This window comes from Myotis brandtii, unplaced genomic scaffold (genome assembly GCF_000412655.1).
Source record: "Myotis brandtii unplaced genomic scaffold, ASM41265v1 scaffold356, whole genome shotgun sequence".
Classification (NCBI taxonomy): domain Eukaryota; kingdom Metazoa; phylum Chordata; class Mammalia; order Chiroptera; family Vespertilionidae; genus Myotis; species Myotis brandtii.
The window spans coordinates 1,882,472-1,898,245 of NW_005363687.1; the positions used below are offsets into that span (position 1 = coordinate 1,882,472).

Genomic DNA, 15,774 nt, shown 5'->3' on the forward strand with positions numbered 1-15,774 from the left:
GCCCTGTGTCAGTGGGTCTCCAGGGGTATAGGCTTTGGTGCTTTCCCTGGTGGGCAGACCCCTGGGGATGTGGGCCCAACAAGTCCCAAATTTATTGCCAACAGTCTTAGTCCAAGTTCTTCATAAGTAGTGCATGGTATTTCTGTAACACTAGGGGGTTTTACTGATTTATTCTCTTCCTTAGTCCTGTTAATCCCTAACTCCAGGAAAAAATCCTCACCTGGGGAAACAACCTTTCTCGGAGAGGTGACCTTGGTTAAAACACATAGCTCTAAGAAGGGGAGCAAACATATTAAGAGCAGTATGCCATATATGCCAGGTCCCTTGAAACATAAGCTGTGCAGATGTTTCTTCACTGCAGTGACTGTGTCAAGCATCAAGGATGGACTGGCTTCTGGCATTTTTCCAATATAAAGGCCATGTTTCAAAAATCTCAAAAGATATAATTGTATCATGTTCATTGTATATGAAGAGGAAGTGACTTTAGGAAATAGAATTTAAATGAGCTAGACAGGATTGTGCTTCAACACTGAATTAAGGAACAACATCAGCGCTCATTCTCCCTGCAATGCTCCGATCACATATGTCCCGGAAGAGACAACAGTCACCTTGCATGCGATGTTATCAAGGCTTTAATATGCAAATATTTTGTAAAAGTAAGTAAAGAGATGCAACAATCCTCTGAGAACTGAATATTTTTATGTATACTGTGCTTAGAACCCAGTTTTAACTAAGATGATGACCTGTTTAATTACTGGAAACAATAAGCTCATTTTATGCATCAAGAATTCACTTTCCAAAATATGTAACAGGGCAAAATATTATTAGAACATAATAGGCATAAATAGATAACTGCTTCAATTCACATATAAATCCATGAACTCAAGGTAGTGATGACAGGAAATACATTACACAAACCTGTCCAAGGATGGCCACTTCTGTTTAAAGCATCAGTGTATTTTATTTTAAACTAGAGGCCCGGTGTACAGGATTTATGCACTGCTGGGGGGTATGGCCTGCGGGGATTGGCCCTGTGTGGGAGCCCTGCTCGTTGGGTCAGCCAAGCAGTGCTCCCACTGTGGGAGTGCACTGACCATCAGGGGGCAGCTCCTGCATTGAGCGTCTGCCCCCTGGTGGTCAGTGCGCACCATGCTGGTCTAGCCCTCATTCTGGTAGTTTCACCATTCGGTCACTGGGCTTTTATTATATAAGACTAGTGGCTTGATGCACAGATTCATGCACATTGAAAGGAAATTAATTAGAAGAAAGATCCACGCAGTAATTACATTACTGCAAAAAATTACATTTCAAAATAGTATATATAATATACTATTATAAAATTAAAACATGCATGCGATTGGCACCAGAGAGAGCTTTATATGCATCGCGCATGCATGAGTCAACATTTATTTTTAAATTGCTAGTGTGCATCATGTGTACCGGTTGGTCGGTTGGTTGGATGGACGGACGGACCGTCACTTAGCCTTTTATATATATAGATAATAACCAAGCTATAAAATCAACCTAAGTGTCCATCAGTGGATGAGTGGATAAAGAAGATGTGATGTTCATCAATGGATAAGTGGATAAAGAATATATATACAATGAAATACTACTCAGGCACACAAAAAATGAAATCTTTCATGATATAAAAACATTGATATAAACAATGATTGATAAATTGATTAATAAATAAACAACAACAACATGACATAACAACAACAAAGTGCCAATAGTTGGTCTTCAGATACATTCTGGTGTCGTGTGCGATTGGTGTCAAGAGAGCTTTATATGTACTGTGCATGCACGAGTCAACATTTATTTTTAAATTGCCAGTGCGTGTCATATGTACCGGCTGGCTGGCCAGCCATCGGTCAGTCGGTCGGTCCAACGAACAGTCGGTCACTTAGCCTTTTATATATAGAGAGGAAATGCCACTCCAGAAGATTTGAACAAACTGATTCTAAAATGCCTCTTTTGTCCTCAACTAGAAAGTTGTTTATAAAAAATACTAAATTCTGAAAAGAAATGAATTTTAGTGTTTCCATAGGTTATCTTAAATACCTGGCTAATGCTTTATAAACCGATTTCTTTTGGAAACTCACCAGCCCGGTTTAACATGATTTTGCTCTGCATTGTCACAAAGACAGGATTGTACTGAATAATGCAAACCAATATTTTAAGTATTTACAGTAAAGAGTTCAAAACAGCTAGCCTATAAATACAGGTAAATACCATATTTTTATCCTGACTGCATAGATAATGATATGTATTTTTACAATATAATTTTTTAAAATATGTTTTGTTGATTTTTTTACAGAGAGGAAAGGAGAGGGATAGAGAGTTAGAAACATCAATGAGAGAGAGATATCAATCAGCTGCCTCCTGCACACCCCCTACTGGGGATGTGCCTGCAACCAAGGTATATGTCCTTGACCGGAATCGAACCTGGGACCTTTCAGTCCGCAGGCCGACGCTCTATCCACTGAGCAAAACCAGTTATGGCTATTTTTACAATATAATGTTATGAGTTGGCTTGTTAGGTCTATAAATATTGTTCTATGAGATTCTTGAAAACATAAAAATGACATATCTTTATATCTGCAATGTTTAGCACATTATGAACACTAAAAAATATTTTCATTTGAACTTTGTACATGTATATCACAGAATATTATTTTCAAATCCTTAAAATATATCAGTTAAAAAATCGTGGATTTTCTTTTTTAGCAGTAGGCTAAACTTTTAAAAATATTTTTGAAGTGTCATGATTTAAAGGCAATGTTTTATTATTTTCTTTATTGATTAGAGAGACACAGAAACACTGATTTGTTGTTCCACTTATTTATGTTTTCATTGGTTGATTCTTGCATGTGCCCTGACTGGAAATAGAACTGGCAGCCTGGGTGTATTGGGATGACACTCTAAACCAGTGATGGCGAACCTATGACACGTGTGTCAGAGGTAACAAACGAACTCATTTTTTTGGTTGATTTTTCTTTGTTAAATGGCATTTAAATATATAAAATAAATATCAAAAATATAAGTCTTTGTTTTACTATGGTTGCAAATATCAAAAAATTTCTATATGAGACACGGCACCAAACTTAAGTTAGGGTTTTTCAAAATGCTGACACACCGAGCCCAAAAGGTTCGCCATCACTGCTCTAAACACTCTAACCAACCAGGGCCATATATTTTATTCTTAATAAAAATCTCTCTCCCTCATTAGTGAAGATGACATCATCATATAATTTAGTTGATTTAAATTTTAGATACTCCATAGTAGTTATTTCCTTCATGTTCAGCTTTTTCATTCAAACTGTACTTTCATAGACATTTTTATAGCAAGGATATGTTATTTTCATGTCCTTTTAAAACCTTCAACCTAGAAATGCCTGTAAGTGATCAATAAATGTGTTTTTGAAACATAGAATAAGTGGAAACAATGTGGACTTTAAAAAAAAAAGAATCATTAGCCCAGAAAAGACTCCTCTTTATAGTACTCACTAAAACAGTGCCCTGGCATGATTGCATGTGTAGGTTAAGGTTACCCAGTTCATATAATTCTCTCCTAAATTTTTTAACCCTAAGTATGATTTTTTAAAAATAAATAAATAAAAACTACATTGTGATTTGGGTCATGCTTAGTTTACTTAGATAATTCAGGCATTTATATATATGCAAATCATCATGAATTAGCTCTGCTTTGGGGTTGGATAATAACCATTTTCTTGACTCCAGGGAATGTGGTAACATTCAAGAACTTGTAGTCTGCCGTTTGGCTCAGTGGATAGAGCGTCGGCCTGCAGACTGAAAGGTCCCAGGTTCGATTCCGGTCAAAGGCATGTACCTGGGTTGCGGGCACATACCCAGGAGGAGATGTGTAGGAGGCAGCTGATCGATGTTTCTCTCTCATCAATGTTTCTAACTCTCTATCTCTCTCCCTTTCTCTCTGTGAAAAATCAATAAAATATATTTAAAAAAAAAAAAGAACTTGTAGTCATTAGAGTAACCTTTCTTCCTTGGCTCTATTCATGCCCGTATTCCTTTCCCATCATCCTAGAGGTAGTTGTCAAATCCCTCCTAAAGGAATTGCATCCTCTTGCTCCATGCTGGTCTGGTTGTATCCCGGCATTCATGTTGCAGTGACCCTTCAGGAAGCCTAGTATTTCTGTCTAAGTTTAACCTTTAAATATGTAGTTTTTATGCTGTAGCTCGGTTCTGGCCACAGTGAGTAACTAGAGGAAGGTTATGTTCTCCACTAGGATTGCAGGAAGTGGCTTTGTGTGTCCTGAACAGGGGGAGCAGCATGTTGGTCTGCTCTGCTCAGCCTTTGGAGAGCCTGGGCCGATGAGATGGTGGGTGTGAAGTCATGAAGTGCCGGGTCTTCAGTAAACTTCCAACATAACCACATGTCTGTGAATACAAAGGAGGGGTTGAAAGAGTGCCACACCTAAGTGTCCCAATTAACAGGACAACATTTATGAAGGGTTAGGGGATGCACCTAGTCTTGTCTATATTTTGAAATGAGGATTTGCACTAAGGTTATCTAAGTCTCCAAGGCACTGAACAGTTAGTTCCAAGTGATGGGCTCATTCTTGGTTCTTTATTCTCACTGCATGGCATATAAGAGTATGCAGCCTGAGACTGGGAGAAAGCACATCTTGCTGGGGTTCATTTCTGCTTTGGTAGTGGGTGGTGCTGAATGGCATGCAATGACTTCAGATAGAGAAATGTTACCCTGGGGCCTCAGTGGTACCTGGGGACTAAACCCTGATAACTCTTCTATTCTTTCTTCCCTGTTCCCTCTGTCATTCAAAATGCCCTCTAGCAAGATCCTTTGTACCATAAATGTCAAAAAGCTTCTCCCATAGAGGTCCATGAAATCAGAATGGACAGAGCAGAGTAAGTGAGCAATTTTATGCTGGTTGGGTTAACACACTCATGTGAGAACCACTGCTGGACCTGTGTGAATAAAAAACAGGTTCTCAAACAACTAAAAGGGGATGGTGTTTAGTTCTTGATTTTGATATTCTTTTTTTCCTGGCTGAGCCCCACATCCCTGACTATATTCATTGTTCTTTATTGGATGCATGGCCTGACAATTTGACTGCGAGTATTTCATGGTAAAAAGTACATAAGCAGCTCTGATTATCTCTGCTTGGAGCTATCCTCCTTTCTTTATTACCTGAAGAGTTATGAATCATCTTTAATTATGCACCTAAAAGTACTTCCACCAGGATGTCTTGCTTGCCCCCTATACAAGGTGGGTATCTGCTTCAGCCTCCTCATATTGTACCCTGTTCTCCTACAGTGATTTACAGCACACTTCATTTATTTATTTACTTTTTAATCCTCACCCGAGGATATGTTTTTATTGATTTTAGAGAGGAAGAGAGAAACATCCCTGGGACAAACACGGATCAGTTGCCTCCCACATGCACCCCGACCTAGAATAGAACCCAAAACCTGAGAATGTGCCCTGACCAGGAATCAAACCCACAACCGTTCAGTGTACAGGAGGATGGTGCAACCAACTGAGCCACGGGGCCAGGACACAGCACACTTTATTGTAGTCAATCATTTAAAGGTTTGTTTTCCTCATGAGACTGTCTCTGTGTGGCGGTAGAAGCCATACCTGGTTTGTTTATTGCTGATTTCAACCCAGCTCAATGCCCAGAAGAGAAGGTCTCATAGGGATTCATTTCCCAATGAATGAATGAATAATTAATGCTCCCCCCCTCCCCCCAATGGCTCATTAGCAAATAAAGCTTCCAGCCACAGTGCACATGCTGGTCATTTGACTCCGCTGAGGCAAATAGCCCTGGCCTTGGAGACACCTCTCGTTTTGGTTCCAAGTCTCCAACTTGTTCATCACTGTCAGCACCTACTGAAAAAAACATGGACTGAAACTACTTCTGACTTGTTTGCCACCCTTTTTTTTTTCAAGGTTTACCAAGAAAGAAACCCATCTGATTCTTTTTCCAAAATCCACATAGACAAAAAAGCATTTATCTAAATAATGTTTTGGCTTCACACATCAATAAACACTTCATGGATATTAAACTGACTGAGAACCTTTTATACTTGTCAACTGATTTCGGTTGGCTGTGTTGATTTTCTTTATAAAGAATAAAAAAGTAAACTTGTTTTGCATTAATACATTTGGGGACGAGTAAATGATTTTCCTTAAATCACATTTTCCTGACAATGAACACAGAGTAGGAGATGATTAAAACTGATCTCTCACAATATTGTTTGCATACCTCAAACAAACACGCAGGGCTGTCTCCATCGGTGAGTGCCATGTGTTGGTGTGATTGATGAATTATAATTAACCGTGGCAACATGTTTTAGAGCTTAACGAGATCAATCGAAATTAGTTATCCTGAGAGACAGTAAAATCGTTTCTATCCTCAGCTTACTGCAAAAAGTAATGGCCTTTCCCTGGAAGAGTTCTCAAAATACAGTGAAGAAATACTTTGCTATTGAATCTAGTTCTTAAAGTAAATGAGAGATCAATGGGATTGAAATAACTGAACTTGAGAGGAGAGTCCCCAGGCCTGTCTCAGGAGCTGAGAGTGGGGGCTCCGGCTATGCGGATGATGGCTAAGTGCCTGTTTCTGATAAAGTGAGTGAAGAGAAGGAGGGGAGAGAGGTAGCATCACAGAACTCTCCTCCCCCCTATGCATTCCAAGGAAAAGGTTGAAAAATGGATCTTTATTCTCTAAATGCTAATTAAGGTGGTGCTGTGCATAACAACACTGAACTTTATAGAATGACATTAAGTAGGGCAAGAAATCCAAAACATTTAAACAGTTGGGGTCCCTTTGGCTCAGAATGTCAAGTGACAGTTTTTTTCTGGTTCCTGCCTTTGACAATGTGAGGCATCTGGTCCTTGGAAAATCACCTCCTGGAAGACCTTATCCCAAGTGTTCCCTCCTTGCACCATCACCGTTCTCTGTCAAACATTAAAAGATGATCGTCCTGCCCAGCTGGCATGGCTCAGTGATTGAGCATCGGCCTATGAACCAGAGGGTCACAGTTCGATTCCTGGTCAGGGCACATACCATGGCTGTGGGCTAGATCCCCAGTGTGGGTGTGCAGGAGGCAGCCAATCTATGATTCTCTCTGGTCATTGATGTTTTTATCTCTCTCCCCCTCTCCATTCCTCTCTGAAATCAATACAAAATATATTAAAGAAAAATGATCTATCTTCCTTTTTCTGGTTTGTGCAAAGCTAGAAGAAATGCTTGGAAGATGAGCAAAAATACCATCCTGGAATACCACAGTCACCTGACCACTGTCTTTGTGCTTTCCACAGTGCTTGTAGGGGTTTGGGAGGTTCCATGTTGGAAACTACAAATCCCTCTTTTGGCAAGGTCTTTCATCTACCTTAGGATGAGGCTGTAATAAAGTAGATTTTAAGCTCACTCATTCTGCACATCCTGCTCCCCAAAAGGCTCTCAACAAGGCAATCATTTATCTCTGTATTAGCAAGCAGCACTCTAATTGCTCCTTTTCATGAGGCAAGGCAATTAAATGAGAGGAAGTTGTAGCTTTTACAACCCTCCAATGACAATTCATCCTGTGCCTTAGGCCACCCAGAGCTCACTGATGTCTGCTTGCCCCCAGAAACCTTTGTACCCAGGAACAGAAACACTAAAAATAACTAGTGTCCTCTCATAATTGTGGCCTGATTAAAAAGATCTTATTTTTTATTCTGTTTTCTCTTATGTTAGATGGCTCCTACATGACATTTTCTGAGGCAGTAAACTATGAAAAGAATTATGAGTCGAATTGGTGCTGTTATGAACTGGAAAATTTGAGGGACCACCTGGTGTTCTTTCCAAGTTCTGGTTAAAGGAATAAGCCACGTGTTAGGACCTGTTGGCTCCATTAAGAGTGGTTTTAGGCCCCGTGCACAAATGCTGCAGCTCCCCTGCCTTTGGAACCTTAGTGCATCAAACAGATACCCAAGAGAATGCCCCAGAGCCCAGAGGGGGGAGGGGGGACTTTCTCATTCCTGCTTCACTTTTATTTCCCAGATAGGACTTCCTTCAATATGTTGGAGAAAAGGTCATGGGCTTACCTTTATAGAAAACCACTTGCTTTCTCATAGTGTATGCTTCTGAGCTAGTCTCCATCTGGGATGGGGTGTGGCTGTAAGAAATCCAGTCATAGATCCAGATGCAGACTTTATGATTGCTGAATGGAGTGGAGGAAGAAACACAGGATTTAGCCCCAGGAAAGACATTACAGGGAAGTACTAGGACAGTGGTTCTCAACCTGTGGGTCGCGACCCCTTTGGGGGTCGAATGACCCTTTCACAGGGGTCGCCTAAGACCATCGGAAAACACATATATAATTACATATTGTTTTTGTGATTAATTACTATGCTTTAATTATGTTCAATTTGTAACAATGAAATTGGGGGTCACCACAACATAAGGAACTGTATTAAAGGGTCACGGCATTAGGAAGTTTGAGAACCACTGTACTAGGACCACCGGACTTCCAGTTGTGATTAAGAAAGTATTCAGAGAAGTCCTGGGGCTCCAGCCTTGAGCTATCAGCCAGGCAGAAGCAATGGGAAGGATGCTGGTGCAAAATCCAGCTGCAGTGGCTGGTGAGGTGGAGAGATGCAGAGGTGGGTTGGAGCTGACTTTTACCACTAGTGCACTTGACATGGAAGAAGAGTTGGGCCATTTGAGTGGGCCCTGGCACCGAGTCCTGAAGGTGACCCTGAACTCCATCTTCTGACCAGAGTAATGGGTAGGGCAGGAGGTGCTGTCCCTGATGTCACCAGATGTGAGAATCAAGGGAGGACAGACAATAGAGAGAGTGCATCACCCTGGCAGCTTCCATCTCACAGGCACAGACCATCTGGTTTATTTTTTCCCTGTATCAGTTTTTAATTTATTTTCTATTTATTGGAAATTTTAGAGATAGGTTTGACAGTGGAAATGGCTGTTCTAGAGGTCAGGTTAGTTGGTTGGCTTCGTCCCTTATTTTAAAGGAAGCCTTTTGGTAGCAATCAGGGTGGCCATCTTTTCTCCCTTATCCCCGCTTGCCCTTGTACAGCTGTTGGACTCACTCTGCAATATTCGACAAATGGAAAGGTAAGTGATGGAGGCAGGGGCCTTGAGGTCTGTATTGGGCTCAGAAAAGCATGCCCAGTTCATTGAAACTGACCCAGTGTTGTTACAGGCATGGACATATACCAGGGAAATGATTGCATTTTTATAAGAAAATTTTAATTTTGTAACATTACAACTAATTTTTTAAAGATATGGAGCATGACCCTAGCCAGTATAGCTCAGTATATAGAGTGTCAGCCTGCAGACTGAAGGGTCCCGGGTTCAATTCCGGACAAAGGCACGTACCTTGGTTTCAGGCTTGATCCCCAGTAGGGGCCATGCAGGAAGCAGCCTATAGATCAGCGGTTCTCAACATGTGGGTCGTGACCCCTTTGGAGGTTGAACGACCCTTTCACAGGGGTCACCTAAGACCATCGGAAAACACATATATAATTACATATTGTTTTTGTGATTAATCACTATGCTTTAATTATGTTCAATTTGTAACAATGAAAATACATCCTGCATATCAGATATTTACATTACGATTCATAACAGTAGCAAAATTACAGTTATGAAGTAGCAACAAAAATAATGTTATGGTTGGGGGTCACCACAACATGAGGAACTGTATTAAAGGGTCGCAGCATTAAGAAGGTTGAGAACCACTGCACTATAACCTCTGAGCCTCAGTTTCTTCGTCTGTAAAGTGGGAGGGGGTAGAGTAACAGTGTCTATCTGTGCCCAGTGCCTGAAACACCTGACTGATAGGAGGAGCTCAACAAATAGTCACCTGGAAGGTGACCTGGAGTGAATACAGACTTAGACCAAGATTTTCTTGAACATTGTAAACTTAATTCATTTTAATCTCTGCATGCCCCGTGACCCTAGCACAGGACCGGCACAGGACTGGTGCGGGAGAGCACTTGCTGGGAGAGTTGGAAGCAGCCATGGATGGGCAAGTGGGCACAAAGATGTGTGCACGGGTGGGTGGATGGACAGGCATGTAGCTGGATCAATGATGGATGGAGAAGTCGGACATCTGGGTGTATAAATGTGTGCTAAGTGGGGGGAGTGGAGGGATGGTGGGTGGGTGGCTCAGAGCCAGCCTGCCTGAGTTTGAATGCCAGCTGGCCACTCACCAGCCCTACAGCCTCTTGCAAGTTGCTCAGTGATTACAGCCTCCGTTTCCTCATTCTCACAATGGAGAAAACTAGCGCATGCTTCATATGGTTATTGTGATGGTTGAATCAGTTAACGCTCATTCATAGCAGGGGTATTTGCCCATGTCCTTAGGAAGGCGGGAGCAAGGCAGGACATGATGGCTCTTGAGTGACAGTCTGCGGGGCAGCTGTGCCTCGGCCCTGGGGTTGCTTTTCCACCAGCATCTCCACAAACTTCCTGATTCCAAGGGTGGGACCCAGGCATCTGAGTTTGCAAGCTGTTTCTCAGGTGACTGTGCTGCTTTCCCGGGTTTGAAAGCACTTGTAGAGCAGAGAAAGCTTAGTCTTCAGGCTCTGGCTCCAGTCTCGTGTTGCCTAGCTGTGTCAGTTTGAGCTGTTGTCCAACTCCACCATCTTCTCAATCTCTCGGTTTCCCAAATGCTCACCAGTGAGCCCTGCTTTGTGCGGCTGGAACATTGGCAGCACTGCTCACAGCGGGCAACACGCTCCATCACAGTGAATCCCCCTGCCCTCTGGCCTCGCTCTGGTGAAAGGCTACCCACTCGGACTGGGGAAATACTCCTAAGGAAGGAGGAAGGAAGAAAGTAGAAGGCAAGGCTCTTTGCGTGGGTAGCTCTGGAGTGGGGTTCAGTCACGTCGGGGCTGACTTCCTTTGTGATTTGCTGGTTCTGTGACATCATCAGGAGGACAGCTGGGAAGGACAGCATTCCTTGCACAGATATAACAGAGCTGCCCAAATTCAGGCTACATTGTTTTTTGAGAAAATGAATAATCATATTAACATGTGATGCTTTCTGCAAGTACATAAAGTCAAGCTTTCATTGAAAAATCGCTATTTTAGTTCAGCAATTTAAGTTTTCAGAGGCAACCTTGAATCATTTTTGCCAAAAATAGTTCAACCTATAAATAGTGAGGAGCAGAGATGTGGGAGAAGAAATTTCTAGCTCAGTTCCTATGGTATGCAGCCCTGTGAGAGAGCCCGGGAAAATCACACAAAACAGCAGGACTTCCATAACAAAGATACAGTAACATCTATTATTATTGTGCTAAATATACTGGGGCTTGTGAATGCCTCCTGCCCAGAAAGGTGGTTTCCTGTTGTCCTGGATCTGGAGAGTGCCTGACGCCCAGCCTCGGGCTGGGTCACGGGGACTGCCAGTTGGTCCTCCACGTCCCAGAGCTTATCCCAGGGTGTCCTCTCCGTGTGGCTCTCGGACTCACCTCACGGAGCTGGGAGAGAGACCCTCTGGGCTGGAGGCCATTGTTCTTTATCTTTAATCCTTGACAACCCAGAGTGCCAAGTTGTATAGTGTTGCTCGGGAAAGGGTTCCTGAGTCAGTGCATAAAGGCAACTGGGGTCCTGATTTGGCTTTTCAGTGAGTTACTGTTTGCTCGCAGTGTGCTTAGGAGGGAAAACGAGATGTGAAAAAGAGAGAGGAGGAGGGACAGGGAGGGGCCGGGGGAGAAAACCATTGCCATCCGGAGCATGGACATTCATTGTGAATTATTCCAACACAGAATGCATGTTCAAAACCTTGCATTAACTGGCACTCAGCACCCGCCACCTGAAGATAGTGACAAGTGATCTCACTCCCGAGGGAGAGGCAATAGCTGCCTATCAAGGCACTGCAGAGGTGATAATGAAAAGGTGCCTGGCGCGTGCTGATTGGTCCGCTGCCCCTGCCAGAGAGCCCCTTGCCCCAGGCATGCATCGTTTAATTGTTCCTCAGTTGAAGTCATAGCACAGATTCTGTAAACAACTTTGTTTAATCAACCAGAAACACGGGCTGTCGCCGATTTAAACCATAGCAGTTATGTTTTCATACAGAACGCTGGGAGATGCTTGTTTCCCAGGGACAGGAGTGAGCAGGAAAGGTGCTGGTACTGGTGCTGGTGCAGGTGCTGGTGCTGGTGCCTGTGCCATCCCCATGGTTAGACCGGCCTGTCCATTTGCACTGGGAGGGGCACTTGATTAACAAGCAGTGTTGTCTATTGGACCGGGCATTCAGATGAGCCTATTTCCCATTTACTGTTTCTTTGAAAATGTCAGCTTTTTCACAGAAAAATATTTCTGTTTTCTCAAGGATTTCTTGAATAACTTTCTCTAATTTTTCATTTGTGTCTATGTCTCTTCTATTCTGTAGTTTTTCCATCTATTTTCTATATGGCAGTTTAATTTCAGCACCCCTAAAGCACATGGCATTGGCCATTCAGGGTGCATGAGTGGACAATTTTCTTATTTTTTTTCTTCCTTTCTTGTTGTTGTCGTGTCATTTACTCTCTTTTAAAAAACTATTCCTTTGACCTCTCTCTGGGGACCTTCAAAGAGGCACATGCTCTGTGTCTCATGTGGACCTCACTCTGATACCAGGTCTTCTTACCTTTCGATCCCTGGGAATTTACTGCCCCTCGTTCTGTAATGTCTGCATTCTTTCACTGGTGCTTGCAGTGAAAACACATTACATTAAAAATCCACTTGGCTTCAAATTAATAGTTAGTTCTAGCTGAAGAATCCCCAGAAGACCTTAGTTCAGAAAATAGATTTCAGCTTAACTCCTATGTCTAACTGTTGTTGGTTGGTTGGTTGCTGGGACCCTGTGTTCTGAAAAGGACTCAGGGAAGTTGTTCCCTCCTGGAGGCCTTGGATAGCCAGTGCTTACCCCTTAGCAAGAGACAGATCTGCTTCTGAACTGGTCCAATCTCACATCCAGTCAACGGATGCTGCTCAGGAGAGAGATAGCAGCTTCCAGTCACCAGGTTAGTGAAACAGCATCGAATCTGCGGTGGGAACTGGAATTACCTGGTTGTTACAAAACAAAGGGAATCTTCTGAGTTTAACAGACAAGAAGGAACTAATAAACGTGGGCACTTTCTCTCCTGGATGAGTCCCATTTCTCTATATCTTTATTTTACTTACTTGCATCCAATTCCCCAGGATATAGTGGCCTAATTAACACATTAATGGATTTGATAAGCCACTAGAGTGCATGAAATTCGTGCACTGGGGCAGGGGTGGGGGGAGGGTGTCCCTCAGCCCGGCCTGCACCCTCTCACAGTTCGGGACCCCTCGCTCTTTACCGCCTGCCTGCTCGCTGCTCCTTACTGCTCCTCTTGCTGCTACTTAGCGCTGCTGTGGAGATGGGAGAGGCTCCCGCCACCACCGCTGCGCTCCCAGCTGTGAGCCTGGCTTCTGGCTGAGCGGTGCTCCCCCTGTGGGAGCGCACTGACCACCAGGGGGCAGCTCCTGCCTGTTTTCTCAAGGATTTCTTGAATAACTTTCTCTAATTTTTCATTTGTGTCTATGTCTCTTCTATTCTGTAGTTTTTCCATCTATTTTCTATATGGCAGTTTAATTTCAGCACCCCTAAAGCACATGGCATTGGCCATTCAGGGTGCATGAGTGGACAATTTTCTTATTTTTTTTCTTCCTTTCTTGTTGTTGTCGTGTCATTTACTCTCTTTTAAAAAACTATTCCTTTGACCTCTCTCTGGGGACCTTCGAAGAGGCACATGCTCTGTGTCTCATGTGGACCTCACTCTGATACCAGGTCTTCTTACCTTTCGATCCCTGGGAATTTACTGCCCCTCGTTCTGTAATGTCTGCATTCTTTCACTGGTGCTTGCAGTGAAAACACATTACATTAAAAATCCACTTGGCTTCAAATTAATAGTTAGTTCTAGCTGAAGAATCCCCAGAAGACCTTAGTTCAGAAAATAGATTTCAGCTTAACTCCTATGTCTAACTGTTGTTGGTTGGTTGGTTGCTGGGACCCTGTGTTCTGAAAAGGACTCAGGGAAGTTGTTCCCTCCTGGAGGCCTTGGATAGCCAGTGCTTACCCCTTAGCAAGAGACAGATCTGCTTCTGAACTGGTCCAATCTCACATCCAGTCAACAGATGCTGCTCAGGAGAGAGACAGCAGCTTCCAGTCACCAGGTTAGTGAAACAGCACTGAGTCTGTGGTGGGAACTGGAGTTACTAGGTTGTTACAAGACAAAGGGGATCTTCTGAGCTTAACAGACAAGAAAGAACTAATAAATGTGGGCACTTTCTCTCCTGGATGAGTCCCATTCTTTATTTTATTTATTTTACTTACTTGCATCCAATTCCCCAGGATATAGTGGCCTAATTAACACATTAATGGATTTGATAAGCCACTAGAGTGCATGAAATTCGTGCACTGGGGCAGGGGTGGGGGGAGGGTGTCCCTCAGCCCGGCCTGCACCCTCTCACAGGGACAGGAGTGAGCAGGAAAGGTGCTGGTGCTGGTGCTGGTACTGGTCCTGGTGCAGGTGCTGGTGCTGGTGCCTGTGCCATCCCCATGGTTAGACCGGCCTGTCCATTTGCACTGGGAGGGGCACTTGATTAACAAGCAGTGTTGTCTATTGGACCGGGCATTCAGATGAGCCTATTTCCCATTTACTGTTTCTTTGAAAATGTCAGCTTTTTCACAGAAAAATATTTCTGTTTTCTCAAGGATTTCTTGAATAACTTTCTCTAATTTTTCATTTGTGTCTATGTCTCTTCTATTCTGTAGTTTTTCCATCTATTTTCTATATGGCAGTTTAATTTCAGCACCCCTAAAGCACATGGCATTGGCCATTCAGGGTGCATGAGTGGACAATTTTCTTATTTTTTTTCTTCCTTTCTTGTTGTTGTCGTGTCATTTACTCTCTTTTAAAAAACTATTCCTTTGACCTCTCTCTGGGGACCTTCAAAGAGGCACATGCTCTGTGTCTCATGTGGACCTCACTCTGATACCAGGTCTTCTTACCTTTCGATCCCTGGGAATTTACTGCCCCTCGTTCTGTAATGTCTGCATTCTTTCACTGGTGCTTGCAGTGAAAACACATTACATTAAAAATCCACTTGGCTTCAAATTAATAGTTAGTTCTAGCTGAAGAATCCCCAGAAGACCTTAGTTCAGAAAATAGATTTCAGCTTAACTCCTATGTCTAACTGTTGTTGGTTGGTTGGTTGCTGGGACCCTGTGTTCTGAAAAGGACTCAGGGAAGTTGTTCCCTCCTGGAGGCCTTGGATAGCCAGTGCTTACCCCTTAGCAAGAGACAGATCTGCTTCTGAACTGGTCCAATCTCACATCCAGTCAACGGATGCTGCTCAGGAGAGAGATAGCAGCTTCCAGTCACCAGGTTAGTGAAACAGCACTGAGTCTGTGGTGGGAACTGGAGTTACTAGGTTGTTACAAGACAAAGGGGATCTTCTGAGCTTAACAGACAAGAAAGAACTAATAAATGTGGGCACTTTCTCTCCTGGATGAGTCCCATTTCTCTATATCTTTATTTTATTTATTTTACTTACTTGCATCCAATTCCCCAGGATATAGTGGCCTAATTAACACATTAATGGATTTGATAAGCCACTAGAGTGCATGAAATTCGTGCACTGGGGCAGGGGTGGGGGGAGGGTGTCCCTCAGCCCGGCCTGCACCCTCTCACAGTTCGGGACCCCTCGCTCTTTACCGCCTGCCTGCTCGCTGCTCCTTACTGCT

At 43.1% G+C, this 15,774-nt stretch overlaps 1 protein-coding gene across 1 annotated transcript in view; it reads left to right on the forward strand.

Moving 5' to 3' along the window:
* The window catches only part of NRG3 (neuregulin 3), a 1,093,034-nt gene that overhangs the window by 419,408 nt on the left and 657,852 nt on the right, over positions 1 to 15,774 (forward strand). The window lies entirely within an intron of this gene.